The following is a 16411-nucleotide window of genomic DNA, read 5'->3' as shown; positions in this document are numbered from 1 at the left end:
TACAGTTACAGGGTTTTGCATACTTGCAAACGTATAGCGATCCTCCCTTGTCCCTTGAGAGCTCACCTGAGGGTTTTTTTTGATCCAAAATTGCTGATAAAATGTAATGGCTAATTTCAGCTCGTGCAAATATTTGATTTATGAAGTGAGGGAGGTGTTACGCTTTTCCATCCTTTCCACTCAACACTTAGGTGGTCTGAACACTTGCTGGCAATGGGCAAATCGGTATTCAAGTCTACCGACAGTAGGACTTGAACTTGTGTTGCCCGTAGCCCATGAGCTCCTAAACCTGTGGTTTGCATTGGGCAGAGGGAGCCTGGCCCTCTGGTACTGGAGGGGGGCACACCGAGCTGGTCAGAGAGAGTAGTGTTCTCCCACCGTTGTCAATGCTGTGTGAGCTCTGGCTTTTCATTTCTGTAGTAGCTCTTGTTAAACATCTCCAAGTGGAATAAAAGCTTTGTTTCTAACCCGGTGTGAACCAGAGCCTTCTGCTTCCTTGCCTCGGGAAAATAGAAGAGCCTTCATTGCACTTTTATCTTGATGTGACCTCAGTCTGTTTTCTGAAAATGTTTTGGTTTAGTGGCTAAACCAAAATATTAATCACATTCAGGAGTCATGGCTGAAACCCTCCCTCCTGCTCGCAAGGCAGGCATGGCCTAAGAGGAGAACAGAAGAGGCTGAGAATGGGAACACATTCTGCAAAGTGTGGTAAGTCTACTAACTGAAGTACCATCATTCTTCATGTCTCAGTATAAAATTTTCCTGAGCAATGTACAAAAATAACAAGCCAGAAAGACCTTACTGGCTGAAAATGCAAAGGATATTATGAAAGCCATCATGGTAAATTGTTCAGTTATTACACAGCACTAACTTCTTTTTTTATTATTGAACTCCAGAAAATTACATGTTTTATTGTAACATCAACACTATATTCTTTGGGCTGTGTTTAGCTGTTTGTATAACACGGTCAACCTTGCCTGGCCTCTGAACCACCGAAGGGATTATTTTCTCTGGGGGAGGACTGGTGTGGAGTCGGGCTTTGAGCTGGATAGCCACTAAGTGGAGCAGCAGAGAACCTCTGGGTCCCAGACTCAATCGCCCCTCGCGTTAGCTGTGCGGTTTATTTCCTGGAGCAAGTTTATTTGCAAACATTATCTTGTGTGAGATCAAGAGACCTTATTGCCAGTTCTTACTGCTACTTTTCAGTCTTCCAGTCAGCATGCTGCACTGCGTATAGTCTGTGTGAACAAGTGCAATTTAAGGCGTCCTAAAATTTCCACTTCTATAGCATATGGAGACATTTGTAAATGTAATTTTTTAGTGGGTGTTTGCAGAAGCCATACCAGCAAATGGATGCTTATGATGCTTTCTAGGCCATTTCTTTTACAAAACTCTGTTCTGGTTTGCAGATAACTAAAGGAAGAGACTTAACTGTTCGGTTTGGTGTACACTTTTTGCAGATTTTGTTAGCGGAAAAACCTTTGTACTTCAAGTGCTGAAGGTGAGGATTCCTATGGCATTTTGAAATTATATTCATCACAGAGAACAGAACATTTTGCAAAAAATCACGTACAAGACTTAACCCAACCTGGATTTCTGACTTATTATTCTGTTTTACTTCTTAGCTGTTTTGTTTTTTTTTTTTTTAACATAGATAAATGACAGTTTAGAAGAATACTGTGATGGAAAATATGCATTTGGAGTCTCCATGAAACTATGAATTTTTAACATGCTTTCTAAGCTGAAAATAATCCATTTTGATTACGAAGCTTCAAGCAGTTTCGCAGAGATAAGTGTTGAGAACAGTGTCATTTGTATTATGAAGCATATCATGTTGAAGTCCTTATTTAAGCCCATGAAAATGCTCACTTATTTCAAGAGGTTTTGGATAAATCCCCTATTTGCCTACTTGTAAAACTGCTGTCAATATAGAATTCAAGTTTGTACTGTAGAAATTCCACTTTGAGAACCTGATTGGCAAGGACTTCAATGCAACTATTTATGTGCTCACTAGTTTACAAAATACGTTTCCCAAATTTAACAACTTGATCATTCATTTTTTCCTTTTTTATGAAAATCACAACTTTGTGTATAGAATTGCAGTCTTCACAATAAAAAAGGCTTTTTTAAAGCTTTAATTTCTAATATTTCCCCCCTTTATCAAGCTTGGATGTTTTGTGAGTGTTTATACCCAAACCATAGAGCACTCCAGAAACACATAAAGCCATAATCCTCTCTGAATATTCTTAAATTGCCTTATTATTAAGTTGCTCCTTACAATACCCTTGAAACACAAATACCCCATTTTTAATCGAGGAGGTGTTTGTTTTCAGATATCAGAAAGTAAATGGTGTACCTGTAGGTTTTCCCTCCTGCCTTGAAGTTCTACAACACCAAATATTATGCATCTTTTTCAAGGGACTTCTCATTCTTTAATGAACTGGTTTTTGTCAAGACAAGTAAAATACATTGAAATGCTTTGTAACTCTCCAATCTGAGGCGGGGGGGATCACAATCAGCTTCAGGAACCCTGTGGTTCTGAATACACTAAGGAGAAAAATCATCAAAACAGAAAAAAGAAAAACAGCATGAGCAATTGTGTGCCTTTTTCCCCATGGATATTTATGCAGCACATATTTAAGCTTTTTTATAAACATCCTATTCAGTAAGAATCAATAGTACCACATTAGCTGTTGCAGTTCTATGTTTGGGCTCAATTGTGCCTAATCACTTTCTGATATAATTGCCCTGGTTCCACATGAAATTCTGCCAAAGGTGAGTTTGACCATTTCCTAACACGAACCTTGCATCGCTGTCTTCTGCACAATTACTCTGAGGATGTGGCTGCTACAGAGGGTACAGACCCAGTCACCAATCTGCAGGCAGTAACTTCCATATGAACGCTGTCTTTCAAAACTGTTGACTGCCTTTGAGTGTTTAAAGTTTTGAATGATCAGGATGCATTAATAAAGTAAAGAAATGTCCAGAATCTGTACCTTTGCAGTTTCTGCAGGTCCATGTTTGTATTGGTATCTCAACATGGGCTTGTATAACCCACCACCTTTACTCCACTAAAATCATATTCTGTAAATACTTCTAAGACAAAAAGAAAGGCTTCTTCTGCAGTCTAACTTGGTTTTATTTATTCTCAAATAGTTGGGGGTTTTTTTGTACACTAATCACTTAATCTGTTGCTCTTTTTTTTTTTTTAACAGGAGATTAGGCGTTTGCCAGTTGTCCTCTAAACTCATAGAAGAACCTTGACCCTCTCCAAGGCAAGAAATGATGTTGATAGGTTGACACTGAGTTCATGCAGGGAGCTTGCCCAGGTCGTGTATCTTGTCAGCACCAAAATCTGTGATTCACATCCTTAGCAGAAAGACAGCTATTTAAACAAGCAGAGCCATCCTCCATCCTAAAGGTACGAGTTCACGCTGGGCAAGAATCCGCCCCAAGCTTTTATCTCCACATTAAATCCTCATTCTAATGTGAAGGAGTATTTGCTCAGAGGAGTGTTGACAGTTAAAATGGAAAAAAAAAAAAAAAATCTATGCTTAAAAACTCTTGAAAGGATTTAATCTACAAAAACATAACCAGTCTTGCATTATAAATTTTTAAATCACTGCTAAATGTTTTCTTTTCCATTATCTGAGGCCTATTCACCACCTAATTACACCACCTTTTCGGTATAATTAATGCATTCTTGAAACACAGTAGAAATTCCAGTTAACAATGGGGTTTATGCATTAGGGACATCAGGCTGCTTGTGACAGAGCACCTTGGTGTCTCTGGCACCCCCTCTGTAAGGATGGGGTTGTGTGTTCTGCCTGCCGGGTCCTGTCTGGCCCCAATCAGCAGGAGCTTTCTCCTGGCAGAGGGCTGTGCCTTTGGTCCCTGCCCCACGGCTCACTCCCTTGGCAGTGCTGCTGTGCTCCTCCAAATCTTCTGGCAACAATCTGCAGGGGAAGGGATGGAGGTGACCCACCATCGCAGCTCCAGGACAGGGCCAAAGCCTGTTTGTGAGCTGGATTGCATTTGCCGGTTGAAGAACAACCTCTTGTGCCGAGGCTCTCAGCCTGCCCTCTCCATAACAAGGCTCTGCGAGTAGTGCGTTGGTTGACTTGGCAATCACCAGGCACGCTTCGGGCAAGTGAAAACACTATTTCAGACTTCTCTCAAAGCATCTTTCCAGTATTCTCATTGTCACATCTTATTGCAGATGCTTCTCTTGCAACTTTCAGAGAGACAGCGAATGCAGTGAAACAAACCAGATTTTATGTGTTCTTACTCTGTGAATTTTTATTTGCATTAGGCCTTGACTCTGACAGCAACTATTCCTGAGCCTCCCATGAGCACAGTGTATTTGGCTGAGTCCACTGACCTGGGTTCACACACTTTTTCTTGCAGCAGCAGCCGGACTTCCTGAGCAAGCATAGACAAACCAGGAGGAAAATGGCAGACAAGGTAAAATACCCTTTTCTTTCTCCATGCATTCCCAAGTCCTGTATTGTTACCAGTTCAGTAAGACTACAGTGATCACAAGATTCAGAAGAATACAAAAGCAAACTCATCTATCAAGTGCCAGGAGATAAAAAAATCCAGTCAGCCACAGCACATAATAGGATCCTGCTCCTCCCTCTGTTATCAGTTTACCACTGATAAGCAAAGTGTCAGCGTCTTGATCAGCCTATGGCAAGAGGCAGCATTTCATGCAAATCAAAGTCTTGGATATAAAGGATTTCATTAGCAAAGCCTGTCCTGTTTCCCTAAGGCTGGTCATCATACCAGACTTGCTAATAAATCTGATCTGAAAGCTCTGTATCTGATGATAAATCATCCTTTTCTAAGCCTGTTTCCAACCTCCACAAACTTTCTGCAAAACCCAGATGGGGACCTAACTGCTGTTCTGCCTTTTCAAGCTTGCCTCAAGATTAGTATTATAAAAATCACATAGGAAGGTAATGAAGATACATCTTCCTGGTAGGGTACATGCTCTGGGGGAAAGTCAGTTAATGCAGAGATTAAATTCAAAACTGATACATGCATGATAAGCCTGGATAATACAATTTGCAAAATGATACCGTACTTCAGATTCAGGCTCTGATACCTTTTGTGTGTCTGCCTTCTCTGGGAAAGAATTCTCCTGTGGACCACTGAGATGCCAAAGGCCTTTTTTCCAGCAACCACGCACCGCACGTAGCTATGTCAACCAAAGCTAGTAAAGCATCTCTTTATTTAAAACCCACTTACTAGGCTATCAAATTCACTTAGGACTGACAATTGGGCACTAATATCTCTCATACTTCCACTGTAGCTGGCATTTATATGAATAATGATACAAATCTAGCCCTAAATTTAACTCAAATCATGCTATGAATAAAAAATATGTTTGTGGGGACTTAGTATGACAAAGTGCATTCACATAGAGTGATATATCATTTAAACGGGTATCCTGACAAAAAAAAAAATGTTTTAAGGTGTGTTTAATGGGCAAATATCTGAAGATATAAAGCTAATAAACTTTGCTATCTTGCAGTACTTCACCTAAGTGCACTTGTAAGGTAACAAAATAACACATTTCATGGAACTGTTCAATTATAATGATAACAGTGAACTTTGCTAAAGGTGAGCTCTCATTCAAGTACAAAATTGCTGATTTGCAGAGGGAAACTATTTCCCTGGCAATCTTTATGTAAGGTCCAAATGATAATTAGTGCATTACAACTTGACTTCTCAGGCTTGCTGCAGAACCCTAGCAGGAACACAGGTCTGGATGAAAGAAACAAGTAATAATTCTTGATAAAATTCTGCAGACTTCTTATTATAATTTCTGTGGGACCCTATGTCTATAAAATTCTGCTTCTTTTTTTTGTATTCTGTGAGATTTTTCCATAAAGTAATTACAGTGTTTAAGTTTCTTTTGATTTTTCTTTTTCCTATTCACAAACATACATATACCTTGGAAAGTAAGTGCAAGTGATTTGAGGGGAAATGAAGGGGTTTTGTGATGAAGGCCTGAAGCTCCGGAGAAGTGGACTGAGCACCTGGCTCTGTACCAGGGCTCCTGTGTGAGCTGCAGCAGGCTGCAGCTGGCACCAGGCACAGCCCTGCGGGTCCTGGGGAGCAGACAGGATATGTTGGACATGGAGCGTGTTTCTGGGCAGGGCTCGGTGGCTTCACACTACCCCTCACTGTTAGCCAGGAGATGCAGCAGCAGCCTCTAAGCCCAGGGGCACTGAGCTGCACCTGGCAGGACCACATCTGATGCTAACCCAGGTTTGGGCAGTCTCACCTGCATCCCACTGACCCGCCTCAGCTCCTGTTTAGCTGGTGAGGGATCCCCAGGGATTTATCCCAACTGCAGTGATATTCCAGTCATTCTCCTATAGCCTTTCCCAAAGGTCTAGTGACACTCTTCTCATCTCAAAGCTCATCTCATTGCAGCTCCCAGTTAACTCCTCCAGATAACACCTGCGTAAATAGAGGCAGCCATAGATCTCTCTCTAATAAGGTAAGTGTGATTATTTTGCTTTTGGGTTTAGTACACCCAACTTATTCCCCGAGCTACATATTTGGTGTGTGACGTTACTTTTGTAAACATCAGTATTCTTAGTTATTACTCTGGTTTTAACACCAATAGCCTTTACCTGGGAACTATGGCATGTTGTCAACTTTCTCAAATGAGGCTGCAACAAGATTAGAAATTATTGAGCCTTCAGTAAATCAGATGATAGCCTCCCTAGAGTTCAGTTTCCCCATATGAAAAAGTGGGAGCAGTGAAGGTTTTAGTAAAAGCTCTTGATATTGAAGGACACCAGATAGTGGGAATTGCAAAAGGTGCCCTTTTGCTTGCTGAGTTGTCAGGTAATCTCACCAGAACTAACCTTCCTCTAAAATATTATTTCTGGATGCAAATTATTATTTATTTTAAGAATGCATATGTATTTGAAAGGAATTATAATACACAGAGTAGAATGCAGATAATTCTGGACTTAGAACAAATATAGCTGAGCTTTCGGCTGGGGTGAGAGTATCTTGATGCCAGAATAAATACACTCTAGTTTTTCTTTGGCCTTCCTTTAGAAAAACTAGCTGCATATCCATAGCTGCCAACTTCTGTTGGCTGTGGTGGTATGCAGCTTACAAATACAGATTTAACTCAGCCAGTGATTACAATAGACTTTCTTTGCCTTTATATGGTTGTTTCATACTTCTCTGCATCTAGCTCAGCCTACTCCCAGTTATGACTTCATAGACTAAGAAACAAGCTTTGTGTTTCTGGGCATCCTTTGCAGTTTCTTAAAATAGTGTTTCACTGGTGCTTTTATGCTTAAGGAATGTTAAACCCATGTCTTCTAGTCACTTGTTGAAACCTGATAGTGTCAACAAAGAATGATGCTGAATAAGTATTAGGGTAGCCCCCTTTTCACCCTGAGAAATATGTTGCTCTTTAGCATTCTCCCTTAAGATTGATCTATATTCAGCTTTTTAAAACGTGTTCTTAAATAAGTAGCAGACTTTGTTTACACATGGCATAATTTATTGTCCAGTTCTTCACCATATTTAAGCAGAAGGGTTTTCATATTCCCCAAAATTTTCTGCAGGACATGGTCTATGAGCATTGCATTAGCAGAACAAATCTGGAAGCTGAAACACACAACTCTGTGCTACTGATTTCTATCTTTACCCAGGATGAATAGATGTGCAAAAGGGTACATGACTATTAAGCCAGATGCAACAACTCCTGATGATCCTTGATTCTGTCGGGGGTTTTTTGTTTTGTTTGTTGCTTTTTTTTTTTTAGACTTGGAAGCTGCTCAAAGAGGACAGAAATATTTAGTGAATTGCATCCAAGAGACATTTCACCACACTCAAGGCAGATGTTATCAACAAGCATCATTTGTATTGGCAGTCCTTCAAACATTACCCTCTAGCCATGCTCAAATCAGGTTATTGCCACAGAGAACTCCTACTTTATTCTGGGCATGGCTTCAAAGTCTGCAGTCACGTAATTTAGCAGATGACCGTTAAATTTTAACTGAAAGTTTCTTTCTGTTAAACTCAGGTAATCTCTGATTGGTAAATACATATGTTTAGACATCTGCTTGTTAGTAAATACATGGAGACTGATCAAGAAAGTTCCACTTGTCTGGGTTTTGAATGCAGCTTTTTTTGTAAAAAAAAAAATAAAAAAAAAAAAAAAAAAAATTGAATGGTTTCATCTTTAATAGATTGTAATAATTTTTTCCTCCATTGCTAGTTAAGCATTATGTAGCTTCATTTAGAAAACCAGCAAAATTTCAAAGTTAGAAATGTTTGGTTTGTTGTTTTTTTTTTTTTACTTTTCCATTTGCCCATAAATGGCAGAAATGAAAAACAAAATGTTTTTCACAAGTTGTGAACTACTCTTTTAACTCTGTGTTGGGCAGGTGACCCACAATTCGGCAGCTGGTGAGGCTGGTACAAAGCTCTGCGTTGCCGTTTCGCGTGGGACTGGCAGCTAAACAGCAAAACCATCACTCATTCACCTTTCCTTGTGTGGAGGGAAGGAAGGGAAAGAGGAGGAGAGACTTGTGGGTTGAAACAGAAACAGATTTAAGAATATAATAGTAAAAGAAAAACAATACGAAGCATATCCTTGGGCACTAGAACACATGCTCCCAGCAATGAATGCCAGCAGGCCAGCACTGCAAGCACAGCCAGGTCGGTGAAGGTGAGGAGAGCAACAGCCGGGCACAGGGAAGGTTCTGGATAAGGCTCAGGAGCAGGAGCCCCTCAAGGATGGCGGCCATTGAGGAAAAAGGGCCATTCCCATCAGCTTCCCACTTAAAGATGGAATATGACCTTCATGGTATAGACTACTTCTGTTGGCCAGCTTGAGTCAGCTGTCCTGGATCTGTTCCTCCCCACATTACACACCTGCTTACCTGCAAACTATGAGAAACTGAGGGATGACCTTGGCTTCTCTATCAATAAGTATCAACATCAGTGAGTTCTTACATTCTTTCATGCTAACACTGCAGAGTTACTGAAAGAAAACATTAACTCTGTTCCAAAGTTCTATCTTATTATTTTCGAATTACATTCAAAACCAAAGGACCATGCTAACTATCAATAAGAAAATTAATTAATCTCATGGAGAATTACCTTTGTTCAGCCAAACCAGCACGCTCTGCCAGTCATCAGACTTGGATTTGAAAAAAAGAAATGGCAGTGCTTGTTTGCACTTCTTTTGAAAAATAAACTTTGCAGATGAATCACATAAACAAAGCACCAGTCCCAGCAAATAATGTTGGCACTTAATTTACCCTCACTGGGAACTTAGAAATTGCCTATATAACCAAAAGAGTTATACCCTGTCTGCATTCACATGCCAGTTTTCTGCAGCCTCCCCAGTTTTTTTTACTTGGGGCTGGGGAATCTGGGGCTGGTGGAGAGGGGATACAAGACTTTCATTGAAATTTGAACAGTGAGAAATGTTCTTTCTATTTCTTTTCTCTTTTTTTTTGTGGTATTTTTATTTGTTTTTCTGTTGAAGAAAGTTGAGTGAAAGGTTCAGGGGGAAGCTGGTAAGATGCATTGGTCAGTTCTGGGCCCTGATTCTTGCAGATTCAAAGGTCTGTTGCAGGACGTTCCAAAGCATTTGCAATGCAGAGGTTTGATTCTGTGGGGAGACGGATCTGCCCTGCAGTCCCACCTGGGGACAGTTCTCTGGCCATGTCAATTAGGGTGAAAGGCTGGAATCAGGTGCATTATCTTCCCCAATCTCTAGAAAGGAATAACGTACCAGAGATAACAAGTTCTCTTATATTATTTTCGTATGTGGGAGACTTCAGCTCAAGTCTAAGATTTTACTTATGAAGAAAAACGGTCAAACATACTGGGAGGTTTTAGCCAACTTAGTTTTACTTCTTGGAAAGATTTAGGACCTATTTAATGTCGCTCTGAAAAGCTGACAATCCTCTTTCCCTGATATATCCAGTCTTCTTTCCTGAGCAGCAATTTTCTAAAACACATCATTTTGTCTGGCCTGTCACTGTTTGAACATTAGTTATTCTAAAAATGTCCTCTTTGTGTCTAAAGGGATTTGGTCTGGCTGACTGAAACAAGGCTGTGAAAAACAGCCCCTCAGCTCTCTGTCTGCCACATGCCAGTGTGGAGCCCAGGCTGTCACTACCCAGGTGTCCCACAGAAGACAATGACAAGTTGCAGCACCTTCACTTCTGAAAATTGCCAGAGTCAAAAGGAGGAATGGGAAGGATATTCTGCTTTTCATAGAAGCAGGACATGCAGCAAATGGTGCACTGTAGCCTGAATGGTTACAGTTTGCTATAGATGGTCAAGGAAGCTGCATAGAGCTCACCAATGTACAATCTGCAAAATAAATGCTTGAACTGAATCAGGCCTCTTCAGGCACTCTTTTTACATGCAACATGCTACATACACTGAGTGCTGTCCTAGTGACACAGTGAACTAGAAAACATGCCACTCAGATGCACCTGCCCTCGTGTTTCGAGCTAGCTAAAATTCAAAATATCTTTGTAAGGCTTCCATTTTGTGCCTATGATAACTGATCATTCTCTGTAGTCAAAAGGAGTGAGGCACATTTGCTAGAAATTTACAAGTATTACTGAAGTTTGGCATCATCTGTTGTACTTCTGGAGATTGCTTCATTCTCAAAATCCCCTTAAAACAACAGCCTAAAAATGCACCAATAACTTTTCCCCTGTGAAGACCAAAACTGCAGGGTATCCCAGGGAGAAATATGAGTTGTACAGGGCTCTCTTGTGCTATATTTTATTTTTCAAAGGTATTTTTATTGCTTCAAAGATATATTTACATGTTAAAAAAATACATCAGCCAGTCTCCTCATGGTAGTTTTTTTCTACGTGGTGACAATGCTATGCAAAAATAAATTTTGTAATTTTTCAATTTTTTGAAGCCAAAATAATGTAATGAAAATAATGAGCTAAAAGATGTACCAAGATACTTAAGTTCACTGGAACACAGGCTCCATTTGGTAATGTGATTTTATAAAGTATAAGAACATACTTTATATAGAATAGATCACTAATAAAAGAACCGTTATTAAAATGAACCTAATATAAACACATTACAGCTTAGACCAGAGATATTAATGAATTACTTTTTAGTTGAATAAAATAGTGGTGTTTAGAATAATGTCTAATTTTATTTCAAAATTGGCATAAATTGAGTATGCACCATAGTCCTCAGCAAATTGCTCCAGCAAGTCAGATGGCCTAAACTTTGCAGTTTACTTACATAATTTAGTATCAGCTCCTAGTTCTTGAATCCTGTCACATGGGTAAGTTTATCTTCTCATATTTGCTATCTCTGTGTAGAAACTGAAAAGCCACAGTCAACTTTTTATAGAATCACAGAGGGGTGGATGTTGGCGGGGACCTCTGAGATCATCTCAAAGCAGGGCCACCTAAAGCTGGTTGCCCAGGGCACTGTCCTGTCAGGCCTTGAATATGTCCAAGGATGGAGACTCCACAACCTCTCTGGGTGACCTGTTCCAGTATTTGATTACCCCACAGTGAAAATGTTTTTCTTCTGTTTAAGGGGAATTTCCTGTTTTTCAGGTTTTGCCCATTGCCTCATGTCCTGTCACAGTCCTGTCACTGCAGAGAAGAGTCTGGCTCGTTCTTCTTTACTTCTCACCACAACCATCAGGTATTTATAAACAATGATATAATGTTCAATTAATTACTCCCTGTGATCACAGAATGTCAAGGATTGGAAGGGACCTCGAAAGATCATCCAGTTCTATCCCCCGCACCGGGGCAGGAACACCTAGATGAAGTTACACAGGAAAGTGTCCAGGCGGGTTTTGAATGTCTCCAGAGAAGGAGACTCCACAACCTCCCTGGGCAACCTGTTCCACTGTCTGTCACCCTCACTGTGAAGAAGTTTCCTTTCATATTGAAGGGAACCTCTTGTGATCTCAAATTCTTCTTAGAATCCATTTCTTCCCCTTCAGTGACTACCGTCTAGCTTTTTCTATTTTGAGTGAATTCATTCCCATTTGCAAATATACATTTATTATTACAAATAATCATTCAGCTTATCAGATCATACAGATTGAATTGTAGCAGTTGGCTGGCCACTTTACAGTTTGCCAGCTCTCCATCTTCATGGTAAATTGTCATACATCAACTTAAGTTGTTTCTGTGTTTGAGGTTTGCTGAAGTGGTTCAAGTGGAGGACCATAGCAAACTTGCTTTTGCTATTGCTCTAAAGTCCATGCTCCTACACAGTGTAACAAGGGGGAAGAATGGGAATGGAAAAGAGGCAGAGGAAGAAGGAACTTTGTTTGGATGACCTATTTTGGTCAGTGATTTGGAAGTTCATAATAATCTGCAGTTTTTTACTACTCTCATTTGGTATTTCTACACTAAGAATAGATTTTACTTGCAAGATCTGGCAAAGGGATGATTACTACTTACTAATACAGCTTTGTTATTTAAAAGCGAGATTAAGATAGAAATTAATTGACAGTCTACCCACAGTTGCACTTCCCAATTCTTAATGTAGTGCATGAACAGGAACAGTCTATTCTATAAACTTGCTTAGGTTCCACAGATCTATAGATCTTGAACAGACAGGCCAGTGACTCAAGGCAAACCTGCTAAAAGATGCTGTAGTCATGGATCACAAAAGCTCACTAAAGTCACGACCAAAAAGTATGAGTCACTTCAGTGAGAGCACCGTGCCCTTCATCCATGCACTGGGCTTTTATCTGACTGCTTTCCTGTTGGCGGGAACTTAAAAGGGCCTCATCTCCCAGGAAAACTGTGAGCTGCTAATATGCAATCTTAGGCTTTTGAACACAGCCTGAACCCTATTTATTTTTACTTCTGCAGAGCGGACATGAATTATCCTTCTGACACTAGATCTGAGTAAGTAGATGCACTTCATGTGATCACATTCCTTCTGTTGCAGGAGGCAGCAGCAGACTCCAGTGCTTCCTCTCAGTACGCTGTTCCTATATATACTGCTGCGGATACGCTTACATTGTCATGTGGGAAAAGGATCATGTAGCTTAGAAAAAGTATGTGGGAGTGAATTATTCTCCAGAGAGAAGAGCATCCACAGGAGTTCGCAGCTGAGCAAAGCTTGCAGGTCCTAGCTGAAAATTGCGTCAGTTACACACAGTCTCTCATGCTAACCAAAGTAACAACAATAAGGATATTGGGTCCCAAAAAAGCCAAATGTTTTTATTCAGATATAAACAAAAGGTAGATTTTACAGACAGGAGTCTCACTCTCACATGGCATTCAGTAAGAGGGATAAAACAAAAGAAGGGCAAAGGGGGATGCGCACAGTATCCAGGATCATTGAATGGTGGTAACTGAACACGACCAGGTGTGAGAGCTATTGCTAACAAAACAAGAGCTGAACTCCAAAAAACAGCAGGGTTTTGTTCAAGCCTGAATGATTTCTGTGTCTGTCTTAACACCTCCCTGAGTAGCTGCTAGCTTTTTTTTTCACAGCTTCATTTGTGATATTCTAGAAGGAGATTTCAATTCTGCTGTCAGCTTCAGCCATTTCTTGAGATGCTGGTGGGCAACAGTCAATCCTCATGTAGTCAAATCAGTAAAAGCTAATTCTCAGCTGGGCTTTCTGTGTACTTGCATTTTTTTTTTTTTTCTGCTGTATTCTTAAGAGATTTCCTGATGTTTGTTCAACATTAAGAAAATAATCTGAGCCAGTTTATGTACACAAACTCCAGAAACCTCCATGTCTTCTAATGGCCTTCAGACTTGATTCCTTTAGTTTTGCTGTGTGCTGCAGCAAAATGAATTGATCTCTGAGAGGAAGCAAAATAGAGCTTGATTTACTTGGTCAAGGTTCCAGCTCACTCGTAGCACAATGCAGCCCTTCTCTCCAGGGCTGACTAACATCCACATAACAAGTAGCCTTTGCAGAGTGAGCTGTGCAGCAGCACAGTGGCAGCAGCAAGTTTTGACAGGACTTACAAGCAAAGAGAGAGAAACACTGGAAATGCAGCTCATTACAAAAGAAAAGCTGCAAGAGATCAGAGGGAAAAGAGATTAACATAATCAGAAACATTTGAAAATTGTACAGATGTTATTAAAAAGAAAAAGAGCTTTAAAAAGGAAGACAAGGAAAAGGCAGCATGAAAAAAAACCAGCAAGTTAGCAAAAGGTGGACTGATTTAGCTGTGTACACAGAGTGTCTGCCAGAAAAGGAAAGAAGCAGAATGCAATGTTCTTTCTGACCAGAGTCAGTCCAGCATGGTATTGCAGCAGCACACATGAATAAAAAAATCTGGAGTGGATTCAGTAGCTGGAGAGAGAATACAAGGTGATTTGAGCTGGAACTCACAGCTGAGCTTCCATAAACTCAGCAGCTTTCTCCATAGCATCTGGTAATTGCCATCTGCAGAAAATGGCCCAAGATGAATCTCAATAACCTGAAGCATAAGCAAATCATTTGGCTTTGGGAGAGATGGTCAGTTGCTGAGATCAGACTGGAAGTTGTGGGGTACTTTATTTATAGTCAAATAATTTGATTTACAATGTTTGAGTTGTAATCAAAGATAAACTTTTCTCATGACTCCAGCAAAGCTCACAACTGATTTCATAGTCTTTTTGTTACAGACAATTTGGCAAACATTTGTCAGTTTTTCCAAACATACTGGAACAAAATTTATTCAGCAATAATGATAAAAAGTACTAAGAAATGGACTTGTGAAAACAAATTGTACAAGTCACCAGTAAAATTTCAAGTGAAGTTATGTTCTCTAGCTACTTTTCTGTTGCTAATGTGATGAAAGCAAGAATAGTAATATATTTTTGGAAAAAAAAAAAAATCCAACAGGCTGAAAGACAACAAAAAAAAATTGCACAACTAATCCTAGCAATCCTGCATTACTTTTTAAGAACCAGATGCTCTGGCCATGGCTGAATGTTAGGACAAGGTATATTTTCTACTGCAGCGAACTGAAACCCTAACCTGGTACTGTACAGTCAATGGTAAAAGCTGCTTCTCAGCATATTTGAGATATAGCTGTCAACTTTGGCAGTAGAAACTATGATGCTTATGTTACCCGGAAGCAGCCTACCCAACACAGCTTGCCAGGAGTTATATATAATTTAAAATAATAATAGGGTGCTTTATGAATGATGTATAGTTAATAAACAGAGAATAAAGATGGGCCTGTTTTTCAAATAGTGAAACCTGTGAGCCTGCAAATCGTGTATTTACACATAGGTGGCTCTACTGAACAGAAGAGACAGGAGAAATTTCAACATAATTTTAACACGCGAGTGCTGAACTGTACACGCTGCAAGTGCCACATACACCTGGCAGTGAATTCAATATTTCTGGGTTTTGATAGGTATTTAGGTATACTTTTATATTTGTGTATAAGGACTTGTAAGCCATTGCTGTCAGAGTATTTGGAATTTGTTTTTACCAAGGTGTTTAAAAGAAAATAAGACTATGTCACTTTCAGATGTTCTGACCTGAGATGTTATTAAAGACAGACAATAATTTCAGCCAGCCTACAGCTTGCTAAATTGTGCAGACTACTATCCAAAAAGAAAATTCAGAAAAATGCAGAATTACACGACGCAGCAATGTGTTAAAGCAAAGGGAGATGCAAAATGAACTCCATATTTCAAAATCCTTTAAGGGAAACCTGTGTCCCTCTTGTCCTAGTTAAGAGAGCTGCTACTGTTCCTTTTGCACTACCTGGTCATGAAAAAGACCTGAGAAGCAGAAGACTGTGTCAAGGGAGTATTTGCTGCAGTGTATTCTGCAGACATATTACATGGAAACTTTTAATTCTGAGGGAAATGGAGTATCTATTTTGTTTTATCCCTGTAATGGTGATGCCGGGACCCTGGAGTACCAGAACTGAGAACAGTTGCAGCTGCAGAAGCACCAGCCCTGCCAGCACTTCTCTCAACATTAAATCCAGTCCTAAATGGTGTTAGGACCTGTCCCCAGAAGAGCCCAGTTTTAACCATCACATCACAGAATGGTGAATTTTAAGATTTTTTTTTTTTTTTTTTTCTTTTAACAGGCAGATGGAGCTGATTACTAAGCCTAAAGAGGGTTCTATGAAGGGAAACTGTTTCCATGTAAGTTTATTAATTATTTTATTTATCTGTATTGTCATACACAATTATGCCATAACAGCAGCTCTTTACCTAGAGTATGTCACATGGAAGTTTATTGTTTCTCCAGGCACATTGGAGTACTTACCATATCCAAGATCAAGTCTTCCCAGTTATGGTTGAAAGCAAATAGACTGCACTCAAGAAGCAGGCTTAGTATTAAACAATAACAACTCTCAGTTGATCAGCCACTGTAGTAGCACTGTTTACAATGGGTTTCTATGTTGCCTCTGTTTCTG

The sequence above is a fragment of the Nesoenas mayeri genome (assembly GCF_963082525.1).
Source record: "Nesoenas mayeri genome assembly, chromosome: 7".
NCBI lineage: Eukaryota > Metazoa > Chordata > Aves > Columbiformes > Columbidae > Nesoenas > Nesoenas mayeri.
The sequence above is the reverse complement of the archived record's forward strand: the minus strand, read 5'-3'. Positions refer to the sequence as shown.